The sequence below is a fragment of the Phodopus roborovskii genome, unplaced genomic scaffold (assembly GCF_943737965.1).
Source record: "Phodopus roborovskii unplaced genomic scaffold, PHOROB, whole genome shotgun sequence".
Lineage (NCBI taxonomy): Eukaryota > Metazoa > Chordata > Mammalia > Rodentia > Cricetidae > Phodopus > Phodopus roborovskii.
Window position 1 is genome coordinate 7,143,113 of NW_026126619.1, and position 17,096 is coordinate 7,160,208.

A 17,096-nucleotide genomic window follows, 5' to 3' on the forward strand; every position below is an offset into this window, starting at 1 on the left:
GACATTGTTTGAGTTAAAGCTTTGTCACATTAGATTCTGGAACCACCAAGTAAAATGATCATATGTATGCTACATGACGCTAAATACATTTCTAATAGAGAGGTATCCTCTCTTTCAATTTAAATGACAGGTAAGAGTCTTTTCAGCCTAAACATTGTCCGGGAAAAGGTGAGTAATTTCTCAGAGCACCTATAACATGCCACAGTCTGTGCTAAGAACTTTATATTTTGTGAGTCATGTGATCCTGATTGCCTCTTGAAGAATTCATCCTTCTTATGGGGGGTGTCCTTCTGTATGCTGTGAATATATTTCTCTTATTGGTTGATGAATAAAGCTGTTTCAGAAAATGGACAGACAGGATGTAGCCAGGCAGACTACCAGACTAGGAGAATTCTGGGAAGAGGAATGCAGAATGAGTTGCCAGGGAGACAGACACCATATAGCTACCAGGAAGACAGGATGCCCGAGCATTCTCCAGTACGCCAAGAACATATGGAAATACATAGATTAATAGAAATGGGTTAATAATTAACAGAGAGCTAGCCAGTAAGAAGCCTGAGCCATCAGCCAAACAGTTTATAAGTAATATAATCCTGTATGCTTCTTTCAAACTAAACGGCTACAGGACCAGGCGGGACAGAAATGTTCATCAACGTCCTTCTCTCAGGCTCTCTGTTTCTAATGGCTCATTTTATACATACCACAGCATTATTGTCCATTACTACACAATGCATCACCCAAGTTTAGAAGCTTAAAGTAACAAGAGCTATTATTATTTCTCAGGGTTGGTGTGGAAACCATGCCGCTCTGCTTCTATGGTGATAGGTGAGCCACTGAGTTAGCTGGTAGGTCTGTAGTGACCTAGAGTCCATGGCTGGCTAAAGACTTTGTTTCTCTTCTATTGGAGGCCTTTCTACATTCTTGCTTGAAATATCTCACAGCAAGCAATTTCGTTCCAAGAAGGAACGCTAAAGCCCTGGATTGTGGTTCAAAGCCCTGGATTGTGGTTCACTGTAACATTCTACCTAGCATAGTAAACATCCACGCAATGTTTACAAAACTTCATATAATCCATTTTTCTGTTGCTAGTTTAATAATCACGAACTGTGCAACTTAAAAGTAACACAAATTTGCAAGCATGGTTTCTATAAGGCTTAAGTCAGGTATGGATCTTTTCAGGCTCGGGTTCAGGTATTAGGAGGGCTACAGCTCTTCCAGTCTCTGGGGAAGGATCATCTCAAGCCTGCTCAGTGTCTCTTGAACTCAGTCCTTTGACTCTGAAGTCAGAGGACTGTGTTTCCTTGCTGACTATCAACCAGCGGCCACACTTGGGTCTTCTCTGCAGTCCTTGCACATGTCTTTTTAGATGCATCAACTTCTCCACACTCTGAAAGCCCAGAGATTTGTTGTTACCTCTCCTTTCACATGGAGACAGTTCTCTGCTAATAAAGTTATGTAATCTTTCCTATTTATTTGGTTTTTTAAAAACAATGTCTCCCTGTGTGCCTAAGGCTGGACTTCAACTTAAAATCCTTCTGCCTCTACCTACTAAATTCTGGGACTACAGGCAGGTACCACCACATTTGGCTATAATCTCCCTATTTTAATACTTTCATCTTAATGACCCCTGCAAAGTTCCTTTGCCATGAAGCAAAACATAGTCTCAGCTTGCAGTGATCTAGGCAAAGGCATTTCAGGAGTGGGGGAGGCATTTTCTGGGGAGGTAGCCTGGCCAGTACAATTCTCTGACCTAAGAATCTTCATGCCAAGCAAAGTTTAGAATGCACACCAGTCTGCTCTGCCCCCTGTTTAGCAGTAAAGCCTTAAAGGCAGGGACAGCACAGATGAGTTCATCGCCTGTCATCGTTCACTGGTTCCAACAGCTTCTCTAGGAAAGAATTTATCTGAGCTGCTATTCCTCTAAAACTAGTCACAGTTGGGTACTTCATAACTAACTCTGCCTCCTTATTAAAGGCCAGGCTTTCAGATGCTGCTTTTACAATGATATCATAAACTCCCTTGCTTGACAATGAAAACCACCAATACCTGGAATAACTGAGTTAAAATGATCTCGTGACTTCACGCTGGAGGCTATGAATGTGCATCTCCATATAGCCCTTTACTTTGCAAATACTTTTGAGTGTTATGATCAACATTCTAAATCAACTTAGTGCTTTTGTTGACATATCTGATTATAACATTGGGAGCAAGTTATGATTATTCCATGTGTCAGAGTAGTGTTTGCTACATACAGTTACACTGAGGTAAGGTGGGTTGGCAGAGAGAGAAAGAAACAATAGGGTTTTTTTTTGTTTTGTTTTTTTAATCTAAATGCCTCATTGATTTATTCCAGAATATTAAGCTTTAGTCTATTTCATTGGACAGTTTTGAGAAAACAAAGCTAAGAATTAAGGAAAGGAACAAAGGAATGTCCAAAATTTGTGGGAATTTTATGCCAAAATTTTTTGTTATCTATTATTCAAGAAGAGAAATGTTATATGAATGAGCTGGTAAAAACCTTCTTACTAGTGATGAGAATTTCAATTCTGTTTCTCCAGGGAAAAATTCAAAGTCCTACCAAGGATAGAGACAATGTCAGGAATATTAAAGCTGTCTATAAATATAAGTTGGGAACCTTCTGTTCTAACTTTATACAGTAAGGTGGAGGAGAGCCCCCTTCAGGTCCATTACATAGAAAGGAAGTTTCTTTTTCTACTAAAAGCTCTTCATCTGCTTTCAAGTTAAAATACAGCTAGCTTCTTTTATAGAAAAATGATTCTGCTGTATTAACACAAGAAGAGCAAATTAAAAAAATTTCTGTCAACTTCCTCAGCAGAATTGTGTCCAAATGCACACATTCTTCAAAGCTAAGGAGGCTCTGTGCTCTTTCCATAATAAGGGAATCATTTAGCACAATCATCATTTCAAACAAAATGCAGTTCACACTCTATGTTCTTCAACCATTGGTTTATTTAGCATATACTGCCTAAGCTTGGAAGTGTATTAAAATATTTATTGTTTTGGTGTAGTTTAGATGTAGAGCCCTAATATTTGTTTATAAGTGCACTATAGGAACATAAATCATAATTCATACATTTTAATTTAAAATACATCAATTTGATTAATGGAGTCATTTTTTTCTCTCCTATCAAGTTAAGTTACATCCATAGTCAAATCCCTCAGTAACATATGAGCTCAACAGGAGATGTCTTGCCAGGAGAGTGCTTGGCACACAGTAGGCAGCTAATAAATACTGAAAATGATAAGCATGTTTTGTATCCAGGTCTGGGTAGTATACCAATTTTCAACTCTTCACATTAAATGCTAACAAGAATCCAGTTTGTTCATGTCCAAAACACCTGAGAGTTTCTTCTCCTGTTAATTGAGTTTCATTCTGGAGAAAGATGTTAATTACTATTAATTAAAGTTCCTATGAAAGCAATGTGTGAAGCAGTGCCATCCCTAAATACTCTGAGAATACACAACAAGGATCTCAGAGTTGTCACATTCCTGTCCCATCAGCCTACACTGACACCAAATCATTATAAATGTAGACATAGCCACTTAGCGAGAGAAACATCTAGTGAGGCTCACATACCTCTTTTTACACGACCCGGGAAAGCCTCCCAAATTCTTTTATTTTTTTTAAATTTCTTTAATGTGCACATAATAATGTGCACATTATTATGAGTACCCGTGGAAGCTAGAGGTACTGGATCCCTTGGAAGTGGAGCTACAAGAAGTTGTGAGATTCTTGGTGGCTACTGAGAATCAAGCTTGGTCCCTGGAAGAGCAGTTCTCAACCTCTGAGCCATGTCTATAGCCCAGCCTTCTAAATCCTTACTCATAGAGATTGACTAAAGGAAAGGGATCTATACTAGGCAAGTGCAAGGCAGGAGACAAAGTACTGAGAATAAACTAACAGAAGATGGTCTTGCCTATTGAAAATTAGAGCTAAGGGAGAATTTAGAAAACTTTTCTCTAACCCCTTTAACGGAAGCACATCAGGTCCCCGTGATAAAAAGGTACCTGAATATGTACATCTTCCTGGGGAGAAGAGGAAGTGTTTGGGGAATTAGTGTTCAGGCAAGAAAAGGCCAGAGAGTAATTGGAGGCTTATTCTCATAATCAAAGCGTTGCTCGAAATAGACTGGTCCTTAGACACCAGGTGGGAATTCAAATGCCAGATGGGAAATGCCATACCGCCCTCCTTCCTGGGTGCCACACATGGGCACACATGTATATACACTGTGTATTACATTACACTGTCAAGTGATTTTCATATGCAGTCATAAATATTCAACAGCTTGAAACCTGCACTTACCAAGGCCTGAGTACTCCCTCTGCAATCAGTTCTCTAAAGAGATTTATTGTGTGTCCTTTGCAAATTGGAATTTGGGATGAGGGGGTTGGGGAAGGAACTCCCTTTCCCACCAATAACTACCTTACTGCCACCTCCAGCCACTAAGGCCAATGAGCGCAATGTCCACCTTACCATGCCATCCCCAGCAAGGCTCAACACTCACACTTCTTTCCCAGCATGCTCTAGGGCACTGTGTTTGTGACTCACAGAAAGCTCCTTAGATAATGGTGAAAAATTCAAAAACTCTCCAAAGATAGCCAGGATAATCACATCCCAAGACGTTACCATGAGGTAGAAGTTCTGCAAGAAAATAAAATAAATAAATAATCTGGTTGGTGAACAGCACTGTGTAATCTCATTTTCTCTTCCCCATGGTTTCCTAGAGGAACGCCAACTGTGATGTGTGTCGCTTATTTGTACTGTCCAGGAAGGAACACAGAAACTCCTGTTGATGCCAAATAAGACACCGTAGCCACTTAACTGTAAGCCACCATATGGAGCCAGTTCTACCTGCGGCATGCTTGGGCAAAGTCCAAATCATCCTGAGACCTTATGTCCAATTTGTCCTTGGATCTGACTTACCGAGTATTGTCCCGAGGAGGCACCACCGATGCCGGGCATCTGCTAGTAGAATCAGGCCAAGGAGCTTTGCAAGTGTCCAAGAAGGAGAAGCTATCTGATTCTCGGCTCTCCTACATGTATCCAGGGTCCTGGAGCCACTAAGCTCATATTTGTTGTGAGAGCATTTATTTGGAAAATTAATGAACAAAAGGTTCATTTGCTTTAAGAAGAGCTAAGAACAAGCTCAACAATTTATGGGAAGTTTTATTTGACTGCCAGGTCAGTGGTTTAATTTCGCATATGCTCTCGTAAATGTAACCAGCAGTGTCTTATGGGACCCTCACCTTGTAAACCGAATGTGCTGGCACAGGAAAGAGAGTTTGTGGCCCCCAAGACATTTAGGAAATTGGCAGTCACCAAAAACACCTGCAATGCACTCCTTCCCAGCCTCCCAGCTATCCAACAGAAGAGGCATATAATTGTGCAAACCCTGTCTTCTCAAGTGCTTAGGGCTTCTGCCAGCCAATCACTTCCTGGATTAATTTCAATATTAAGAAGGAGATGCTGGGACCAACAACGACTCTGATTCCAGTGGTAACTTGTTATATATGATGTAGTTATCTCTCTCAGCTTCCACATGGCCAGAACCCACATGGAAAACTATGTTTATTGGAATGCCATGCCTTAGATATTTACCTCAGCCTGCTAGAGCTCAAAAATGCAACACTGTAAAGAATGTCCATCTGAACCTGAAGGATAGAATGATGCAAAATGATGCAAATTTGTATTGATTAAGTGAATTGAGGATGTCTGGACACTGGTGTACCTTAATGTGATTACAAAGGGTCATGATAGACCTCAGCAACTATCCCTTCCAGTCTTTATGGGGATCCAGAAGAAACAGAAATGATGCTGGTTTACTGAACTTAGCCTCCTTTGGTATGGCTGGAGGACACAAATCCTTATCCCTATTGTACATATGAGAACCTGAACCATAGAGAGATTAAAAGATGTGGGAGGGACACACATAAAATTTTAATCAGTCTCCAAAGCCAAGATTTTCTCAATATACACGGCCACTGATCTTAATACATTTGTAGTATTATTACACATCTTCTCAGCTTGAAGACACAATAACTTATCTTCTCTGCTAGACTCCTAGACTAGTACCAGAGACCATATCTATCCACTTGAGATCAAAATCTATAGACCACAATAGGAAAGAACTTCTTTTTTCTTCTACCCCTAAGAAAAATTTGATACACATTATTCATTCATTCAATTATTTACTAAGACCCCTCCATGGCAAATGCTGTTACATGATTAAATTAAAATAGTGAGCGAAAGAGGGTGTCTGCCATCATAGAGCTCACATTATTAGGAAGTCAGACCACTAGCAAAATTGTGGTTCCTATTCAGTGATAACGACTGTGGGAACAAGTGTGGTGTAATTGGACACAAAGCAGGGAGAAAGCTCCCTTGAGCACCCTTTCTCCGGGTGTTAGAGTAAGCTCCTTGAGCACCCTTTCTCCAGGTGTAGGAGTAAGCTTTTTTTCCCGCTGCTGGTCTTGTCCTACCGCCACGCCAGCCCCAATTAACACATCAAGACTCTGTATTTGATATAATGCTGTTGGCCAGTTACTTGTTTCTTCTCGGCCAGCTCTGTCTTAATTATTAACCCATTTCTATTAATCTCCACATGGTCTTATCTTACCGGAGAGAGGCGGCTGGCGGTTCTGTTCTCTCCAGACTCTCCATCTTGACTCCACCTTACTACCTCCTCTTTCCTCCTTGTCTTCTAGTCCCTCCTATCTTCCTTTCCTATTGGCCAACAGTGCTTTATTCATTAACCAGTATGAGAAACATATTTACAGAATGACATCTCCCATCACAGTATGGTTATGGTGACCTAGCAAGTCTTTCAGACAGAAGAAAAAAAAGAAAGAAGAATCTACTCAAAGAACTCAAAGCTCTGGGTACTTCTGCATCGCTGGAGGAGAGCAGGAGCAAAAATCCTACTGACCAATGTTAGACGTTCATCCTAGAGGCAGCTCTGAGTCATGCAGCCAGGGTCTCAGGAAGCTAGAACACTGCATAGGACCACATCAGGACCTGGACCACTGCCTTTGTGTTGCTCACACCTTCAGGTCTCTCATTTAACACTAAGGGGAGGTTAGGATGCTGTCCCACTCTGTGGTGTTAGGATTCTCTAATGGTCCATGGTCATTCACAAGAAAATAGTGGAATCCAAGAGAGGTAGTACAGTGATCCTGTGTTTAGCACAGACAGTACAGTGGTGAACAGCTTAAAGCAGTAGCTTGCAATCTACCTAGTGTGTGTGAACCAAACATGACTCTGTAGCTGCTTTAATAATGGCGGACTAAGGCTATGAGTGTTTGATAAGGGAATCTACTGCAGCTTTCACATAAGAGCAGAGATGAGCTGTGGCAACAGGGGCAGTCTGTGCCACAGTGCTGCTGGAAATATTTGTCACCCAACCATTTATGAAAGCTGTCTGGTTACTCGGTTCAAATACTGCCTCTGCCACTAGTCTTGAATCTCTCTCAGTCTGTCTTCTCACCTATAAGACAAAGATGACAATAATACCTAATGTAGCCTATTGGCTTTGAGAATTAAATACTGACTGAATATTAGTTGTTCCTATTCATTCATTCACCAATATTACAGGAGTGGTCAAAGAGCCTTAAAAAGGACTATTTTGGTTCTTTGTCCAGTACTCATGACCACTGTACTGTTTAAGATGCCTATTACAGGACCCCCATAGCAGGGCCTCTACTAAAGAGGCCTCAGGCAGAGAGTGCCAGGTCCCAGTGAGATCCACCTATTGGTGCAGAAACATCCTAAGTATCAGCCCAGCCTTTGTCATCTACCACCAGCCCTTGGCTAGAGGTGCATCTGGGCCTAATTTGGGCAGCCTCTCCCCTACACCCTCCCCCAGGAACTCCCTGGGTTGGCCCCAGATCCCCCTGCTCCTGTGTCCTCCCCTTACCCTGTGCCCTACCCTGCCCACTGTCCCACCGCTCTGGTTAAGCACTAGGACAGAGGGTGGAGCCAACAATCCAGACACCTTTGGGGAACTTCTGGGAGCACCTCTGAACACAGGAGACCTGCCTATCCACGCGGGACCACCCGTAATTTCCACCTGCTTAGTCTCTGGCCCCCACCGCCTGTCCTCTACTGGACTCCCAGGCCCCTCCCAAAGATCCCCCATCTCTGTGGGACCATTCTGAGTTCCTGCCTGCAGGATCCTTGACCTCTCCCCATAGGAGGACCTCTACTACAGAGCCCTCAGCTGGAGAGTACCAGACCCAGGCTAGATCTGCCTATAGGCACAAGAAACATCCAGAGTCCAGCCTTCAGGATCTTTGGCCCCCATTGTCAGTTTTCTACTGGAGCCTGATCGCTGACCCCCATCCCAGGGCACCTGCCTGTGGAGAGACCTCCTAGAGAGCTTGGACCACCCAGAGCTACAGACATCTAACGTCTGACCCACATAAACCCACCGAGGAAGTACCATAGAGAGAGGGAGAGACCCAACCAACACCTACTGGAAGAAGCTATGGGAAGACAGCAATACAAGAAAACACCTAACAACAGAAAGACAAGAATGACACCACAAGAATCTAGGGAATCTACACCAACTAGACCAGAACACAACAACAAAGCAGATGAAGCAGAGGGGAACGACTAAAAAATTATGATCATAAAAATGATAGAGGCCCTCAAAGAAGATGTGAGGAAATCCCTTAAAGAAATGGAAGAAAAAACAAACAAAAAAGAGGAAGAAATTAACAAATTCCTTAAGGAAAGTTAAGAAAGAACAGAAATCCAAGAAAAAACAATTAAGCAGGTGAATGAAATGGTTCAAGGCTTGAAAACTGAAATAGAGAAAATAAAGGCAATACAAGCCGAAACCAATAAAATAGAAACCAGGAAAACAATACAAAAAAACAATGCAACGAAGAGTTGGTTTCTTGAGAAAAATCAACAAGACAGACAAACCTTTATCCAAACTAACAATAAAGCAGAGAGAGAACATGCAAATTAACAAAATCAGAAACGAAAAGGGGAAACATAACAACGAACACAGAGGAAATCCAGACAATTTTCAGGTCATACTTTGAAAATCTGTATTCCACAAAAATTGAAAATTCAAAGGAAATGGACAAATTTCTGGATAACAAACCCTTACCAAAATTAAATCAAGAACAGACAAACAACTTAAATAGACCTATAACTCGCAATGAAATGGAAGCAGTCACCGAAAGCCTTCCAACCAAAAAAGCCCAGGGCCAGATGGCTTCAGTGCAGAATTCTACCAGACATTCAAGGAAGAACTAATACCAATACTCCTCAAATTGTTCCACACAAAAGAAACAGAAGGTTCATTGACAAACTCTTTCTATGAGGCCACAATAACCTTGGTACCCAAGCCTCACAAAGACACAACTAAGAATGAAAACTACAGACCAATATCCCTGATGAACATTGATGCAAAAATACTCAATAAAATACTGGCAAACTGAATTCAAGAATACATCAGAGAAATCATCCACCATGACCAAGTAGGCTTCATCCCTGGATTGCAGGGATGGTTTAACATACGAAAATCTATCACTGTGATGCACTATATAAACAAACTGAAAAAGAAAAACCATATAATCATCTCCCTAGATGGTGAAAAAGCCTTTGACAAAATTCAACACCCTTTCATGATAAAGGTCTTGGAGAGATCAGAGATAACAGGGACATACCTAAACATAATAAGAGCAATATACAGCAAACGAACTGCCAACATCAAACTGAATGGAGAGAAGCTTAAGGCGATTCCTCTAAAATCAGGAACAAGACAAGGCTGCCCTCTCTCACCGTATCTCTTCTGTATCATACTTGAAGTTCTAGCTAAAGCTATAAGACAACAAAAGGAGATCAAGGGGATCCAAATTGGAAAGGAAGAAGTCAAACTGTCTCTATTTGCAGATGATATGATAGTTTACATAAGCGACCCAATAAACTCTACCAGGGAACTCCTACAGCTGATAAACACCTTCAACAAACTAGCAGGATACAAGATAAACTCAAAAATATCAGTAGCCCTACTTTATTCAGACGACAAAGAGGCAGAGAAAGAAATCAGAGAAACATCACCCTTTACAATAGCCACAAGCAACATAAAGTATCTTGAGGTAACACTTACCAAACAAGTGAAAGACCTGTGTAATAAGAACTTTGTGGCTCTAACGGAAGAAATTAAAGAAAATACCAGAAAATGGAAAGATCTCCCATGCTCTTGGATAGGATAAACATAGTAAAAATGGCAATCTTGCCTAAAGCATTCTACAGATTCAATGTGATTCCCATTAAAATCCCACCACAATTCTTAACTGACCATGAAAGGATAAAAATCAACATTATATGGAAAAACAAAAGACCCAGGATAGCCAAAACAACCCTATTCAATAAAAGAACTTCAGGAGGTGATGGGAGATGTCATTGTGTATATATGTTTCTCATACTGGTTAATAATAAAGCACTGTTGGCCAATAGGAAAGGAAGATAGGAGGGACTAGGAGACAAGGAGGAAATAGGAAGTAGTAGGGAGGAGTCAAGATGGAGAGTCTGGAGAGAGCAGTATGCGGCCGCAGGCTCCCGGTAAAAAGAACGCGTGGACATACATAGATTAACACAAATGGGTTAATAACTAAGGCAGAGCTAGCCAATAAGAAACTAGTACCTGGCCAATAGCATTGTATCAAATACAGAGTCTCTGTGTGTTATTTGGGGCTGGCGCAGTGGCAGGACAAGACCGGGCGGCGGCAGGCAGAAAAACCATACTCGTTACAGATGGCGCCCAACGTGGGGCTAGTAAGAACTTCCACTTAAAATTTAACAAAAGGTTAAAAAAGGGTTTTAGAAACAAAAGAACAGAGATAAGCAAGGTTTCTTGGTAACAGCATTTTTCTCAGTTGGACTCTGTTTTGTGAGAGACAATCAGATATTTGCACGGCTCCTTAAAGGGAGGATTCCTGACTCACCATAAGAGGCAAAAAACCGCACAGCTTTTAAATAACTCTGCTAACAATTCATTGGTGTGTATGAGAGATGGCAATGGCAGTGACCACATCTCCAAGCCGGCAGCATGCTTTCTGGGTGGCAGCGCAGACCAAGGTGGTGAGCACAGCTCTCAGTGCTGGCGGTAAAAGTACCCGCCACCATCTTTGGTAAACCGCGGCAGAAACAAAGACTTTAATTTTAACAATGTTGTTGTTTAACAGATAAAGACTCATGGCCAGAAAAAGATAAAGATTTACAGTAGAGACAGATTCACATTAAGAAAAGGTGCTAAAAGTTTACAGTGTGTTTTTAAAAAAAAATACATAGGCTTGGGAGAGAAAAATAAAATGGTTTTAAATAGACAAAGAGGAACTGGGTGTTGTAGCACACGCCTTTAATCCCAGCACTCAGGAGACAGAGGCAAGCAGATCTCTGTGATTTGCAAAGTAAACCTGGTATGCAGAGTAAATTCCAGGACAGATAAGAGTTACACAGTGAAACCCTATGTCAAGAAATAAAAAATAAAAGTAAAATAAACAGTGTAATAATAAAGCCACGTAAAGATGAAAAGCTCAGAGAGAATCTGGTTACTGTATGCTATTGTGTTGTCTCTACATTGTTTGACTGCTGAGAAAATAACAACAACTGATAAAGGAAATGCTGCTGGATTAATTCAATTTATATATTTTAAAAATGCTTTGACTCCAACATTTAAGTTCAAGGACAAGTTACTGGGGAAAAGGATTTCTATTTTTGTTTCCACAGAAAATAAAATGCTGTGGATTCCTTCCAGACTAATGTGGTTTGATCAAGCCAGACCCCCTGAAACAGAATTGCTGGTGATACAACGTTCAAAACAGCTTAAACAAGGCAGCCTTGCAGACTACAGCCAGGATTTCTGCAACTTCTTAGGATCCCCATGATAGCGCCCCTTATCAGCAGGAAGTAGTTTGGAAAGAACGACGCCCAAATCCCAAATATTGTTTATAAATGTTTGTTTTCATTATTATGGGATTGGTTATAAATGCTTAATGACTACAACCAATCTTTTTAAAGGTAAAAAGGGGATTATGGCATAGATATGATTACTTTGTTTTGGAATGGATTTTCATTTATTGATACAATTTAATGTCAATTTTGTGATATGTATATTTCTCCTCTTGTTTAGTTATTGTGTTTTTATAGCTCATTTAGAAATGTAATGTATAATTCAATACAGATTATAGATAGTACCTATGATAGTCAGATATTATAGTTAAGTTAGTTAAGTTTTCTAGATATACAGAGATGTATTTGAGATGAATAGGCATTCTTCAAACCTTTCAAAGACCTACAGAATATGGCATTTAAAATGATTTAGGGTTTTACTTGACAATGAGACATAAATGCTCCTGGTAACACCACCTGCGTCAAAAAGGAAGATGGAAATTAAAGATACACGTTTTGGAGTTTACTTCCAATATGGCAAGACTAGCCATTTGGACAAGATACTCCTCTTGTCTGGACTGTTTGACTTTGTGATGTATAAACTGGACATGCAGGACCCACAGGAAAGTGACTTCTGATTCAAGATGGACATTGCTACAGAGATCCTGCTTCATGGAAGAGTCTGCGAGACATTATGCAGGACACAGACAAAAGTGACTGACAAACTGCCAATACAAGAAGACAGTTTAAAGTCTCCTGCTTTGCTGAAGAGTCTGCCAGACACACTATGGCCTATGGGCTGAAGATGTGAAATTATAAAAGAACTTCGGGTGACCAAGCAGTGAGTTGTCTCTGTCATTTCTAGAGTTTATATACTATCCTTCTGTGGTCTTTGAAGGAGTTGAAGACAGATAGTTATGGTTATAGTTTTCCTTAGTTATGTTTAAAGATAAGTTACATATAGGACTTTAGACTCACAAAGATGGAATAGATGATGGAATAGTTTCTTAAATCTTGATAAATGTTAATGGACTAAATAGTGTTAACTGTCATTCTTATTTGATAACTGTTATGTGATATATTTTGCTATGTTAAGGTTAAAACCCTTCTTTTTATTTAAACAGAAAAGAGGAGATGATGGGAGATGTCATTGTGTATATATGTTTCTCATACTGGTTAATAATAAAGCACTGTTGGCCAATAGGAAAGGAAGATAGGAGGGACTAGGAGACAAGGAGGAAATAGGAAGTAGTAGGGAGGAGTCAAGATGGAGAGTCTGGAGAGAGCAGTATGCGGCCGCAGGCTCCCGGTAAGAAGAACGCGTGGACATACATAGATTAACACAAATGGGTTAATAACTAAGGCAGAGCTAGCCAATAAGAAACTAGTACCTGGCCAATAGCATTGTATCAAATACAGAGTCTCTGTGTGTTATTTGGGGCTGGCGCAGTGGCAGGACAAGACCGGGCGGCGGCAGGCAGAAAAACCATACTCGTTACAAGGAGGCATCACCATTCCTGACTTTAAGCTCTACTACAGAGCTATAGTTCTGAAAACAGCCTGATATTGGCACGAAAATAGACAAGTAGAACAATGGAATCGAATTGAAAATCCTAATATTAACCCACACACCTATGAACACCTGATTTTCGACAAAACAGCTAAAAGAATACAATGGGGTGAGGAAAGCATCTTCCACAAATGGTGCTGGCACAATTGGATGATGGTGTGTAGAAGACTGCAGATAGACCCATGTCTGTCGCCATGCACAAAACTCAAGTCTAAATGGATCAAAGACCTCAACATCAATCCAGCCACACTGAACCTCTTAGAAGAGAAAGTAGGAGGTACCCTTGAAGACTGCTTCCTGACCATAACTCCAGGGGCACAGACACTGAGAGCAACAATTAATAAATGGGACCTCTTCAAACTTAGAAGTTTCTGTAAGGCAAAGGACACAGTGGACAAGACCAAATGGCAGCCCACAGACTCGGAAAAGATTTTCACCAGTCCTACATCCGACAAAGGGCTAATCTCCAAAATATACAAAGGACTCAAGAAACTAGTCAACAAAACATCAAAAACCCTATTTAAAAAAAATGGGGTACAGAACTGAAGAAAGAATTCTCAATAGAGGAAATCAAAAAGGCTGAAAGACACTTAAGAAAGTGCTCAACATCCTTAGCTATCAGGGAAATGCAAATTAAAACAACATTGAGATACCATCTTACTCCTGCCAGAATAGCTAAAATTAGAAACACCAGTGACAACTCATGGTGGAGAGAATGTGGAGGAAGGGGAACATTCCTCCACTGCTTGTGGGAGTGCAAACTCGTACAGCCATTTTGGAGATTAGTATGGTGGTTCCTCAGGAAAATAGGAATTAGTTTACCACAGGACCTGGCAATCCCCCTCTTAGGCATATAACCAAATGATCCACATCCATGCAACAAAGACATCTGCTCAACTATGTTCATAGCAGCACTATTTGTAATAGCAAGAACGTGGAAGCAACCTAGATGCCCCTCAACTGAAGAATGGATAAAGAAGATGTGGTACATCTACACAATGGAATACTACTCAGCAGAAAAAAAAAATAATGGTATCTTGAAATTCACAGGCAAGTGAATGGCATTTGAAGAAACCATCCTGAAATGAGGTAACCCAGTCACAAAAAGAGGAAAATGGTATGTACTCGCTCATATATGGATTTTAGACCTAGAGCAAAGGATCACCAGCCTATAATTCATACCACCAGTGGAACCAGGATACAAGGTGTATTCTAAAAGATTCATATAAAGTCCCTCACAAAAGGGGGAAGGGACAAGTCCCCCCAGAGCACAGGGGAAGTGGGGGGGTAGGTCAGTGAATGGAGAGAGAAGTAGGAGAAAGAGAGGGGGAGGAGAGGAAAACACGCATGACTAGGAAGATTTAGTTAGTGTAGGAATAGAAGACGGAAGCGAGAGAGAGAGAGAGAGAGAGAGAGAGAGAGAGAGAGAGAGAGGGAGAGGGAGAGGGAGAGGGAGAGAGGAGGATCCAGCCCAAACAGTTCACCACCTGGCAATCAAGTACTCAAATGCATGAACCTGTGGAGTCAACCTTATTCAAACGACTAAGAAGATCTTTTGTAAGGCACACACACACACACACACACACACATTTATATGTGTATATTTAGGTATATATCTGTGCATAAAAGAGGGAGCCTTTATTGGTTTGAAGAGAAAACTGAACCTAAAGGAAGGTCTAGAGACCTACAAGACTGCCGCCAACTAACAATTTGGGCAACCATGGAAAGGCTACCATAAATGTCCTTCCTGGATAGTGAGATCAACAACTACCTTATCCATGGAGCCCTCATCTAATACCTGTTGGAAGCAGAAGCAAACATCCATACCTAAACACTGAGTCGAACTAGAATCCAGATGCAGAAGCAGAGGACAAGACCACGTTGCAGAAATGCATAGAGACAGCTGACCTGAACAAGGAGGAGCTAACGGGCCTCCAGACTGATAGCTGGGAAGCCAGCATGGGACTTATCAGGCCCCCCTGAATATGGGTCTCAGCCAGAAGGACTGAGCAGTGTAAGGGACCTCAGACAGTGGAGCCAGGATGTATCCCTGGTGCACAAAAGGACCTTGTGAACACATCCCCCATGGAGGGATACTGTCTTAACCTAGAGACAGGAGAGAAGTCCTAGTCCCTACTTCAAATGACCTGTCAGATCTACATGACCCCACCTGGATGGCATTCCCCTACATATGGAATTGGGGTGGGGGGTGGAAGGGGAGGGTGGTCAGGGTGCATGTGAGGGAGCATAGAGGATAAAAGGGAGGGAGGGAGGGACGGAGGGAGGGAGCGGGAACTGGGATCGACATGTAAAATAATGCCATCCAGAAGGGGTCATGTAAATCTGTCAAGTCATTTGAAGTAGGGACTAGGACCTCTCTCCTGTCTCTAGGTTAAGGGAGTATCCCTCCATGGGGTATAAACCCACAAGGTCCTTCTGTGCACCAGGAATACATCCTGGCTCCACTGTCTGAGGTCCCTTAGACTGCTCTAAGGGCAGTCTGGCTGGGACCCATGTTCAGGGGGTCTGAGTCATCCCATGCTGGCTTCCCAGCTATCAGTCTGGGAGGATGTGGCCCTCATTTCATCCTGTGGTTATGAATGTAAAGTTAGAGAGGTCAAAACTGATGTTATTCTCATCCACATCCAACTATCCTGAGGCAAGGGAGAATGGGACTAAAGCTAGATCCATTGAGAGTTGGATTCTGGCCAGGAACAAACAGAAGGCAAGTGAGACAAAGGAACTTGGGGAATTTATTTGACAGTGAGAGATTTAACAAGAAAAAGAAAATGTTGCACAATGATGTGGTAGAAAGGCCAATGCATTGAAAGGCTCGTGGTACCCAAGTCAACACTGGAAAAGTAAGCATAGATATTGAAGAAGACAGAAAGAGCAACGCCTAGTCCTTGATGTGTGGGCAGAGGCATTGGTTACTATTTTAATATTTAATATTTATAATAAAATCAAGGTAGTTTCCCAGCCTAGTTGTCCTGTGCTTTAAAGGACTGGAGAGCTTGAAGAAGTGAGTGGAAATAAGGATACAGGAACAGCCTTAGGGAGGATGATCACCTGCCCTAATTAACTTTAGACAGAAGAGAGAAATTAACACCCACTCAGTAGAGCCTATGTAAACAATACAAAAGAGTATGTTACCAAGACAACAGACACCAGCTGCTCTAAAAACCATAAACTCCCAAAGCCCAGCAACTTGATGTTATAGAGGTTTGTTTCTTGCTCAGTAAATTCAATGGAAGTGAATGTCTTCGAAGAGGAAGGGCTCTTTTTACGTAAGTTATCCAAGACTCAGGTGAATACAAGCTCTGCCATCTCTAACACATAGCTTCAAGACAAGGAGAAGGGAGAAGAGCTTGGCATTATGAGCCTAGCCAGGATATGCCAATTTGACTGGAAATTGACTCTGTATTCTGTGCCCAGAAATAAAGGAAAGTTAATCTGTTGCCTTGCATAGCAAGCCTACAGAACAGTGTAACTTCATACTTTGATGGAACTTTCAGAGAAAAAAAAAGTTTTCTTTAAGGCATCATGGATTTGGAGGAACTGGATTTAAAAATCTTCCCAATGACCTTGAGCAAGTCATGA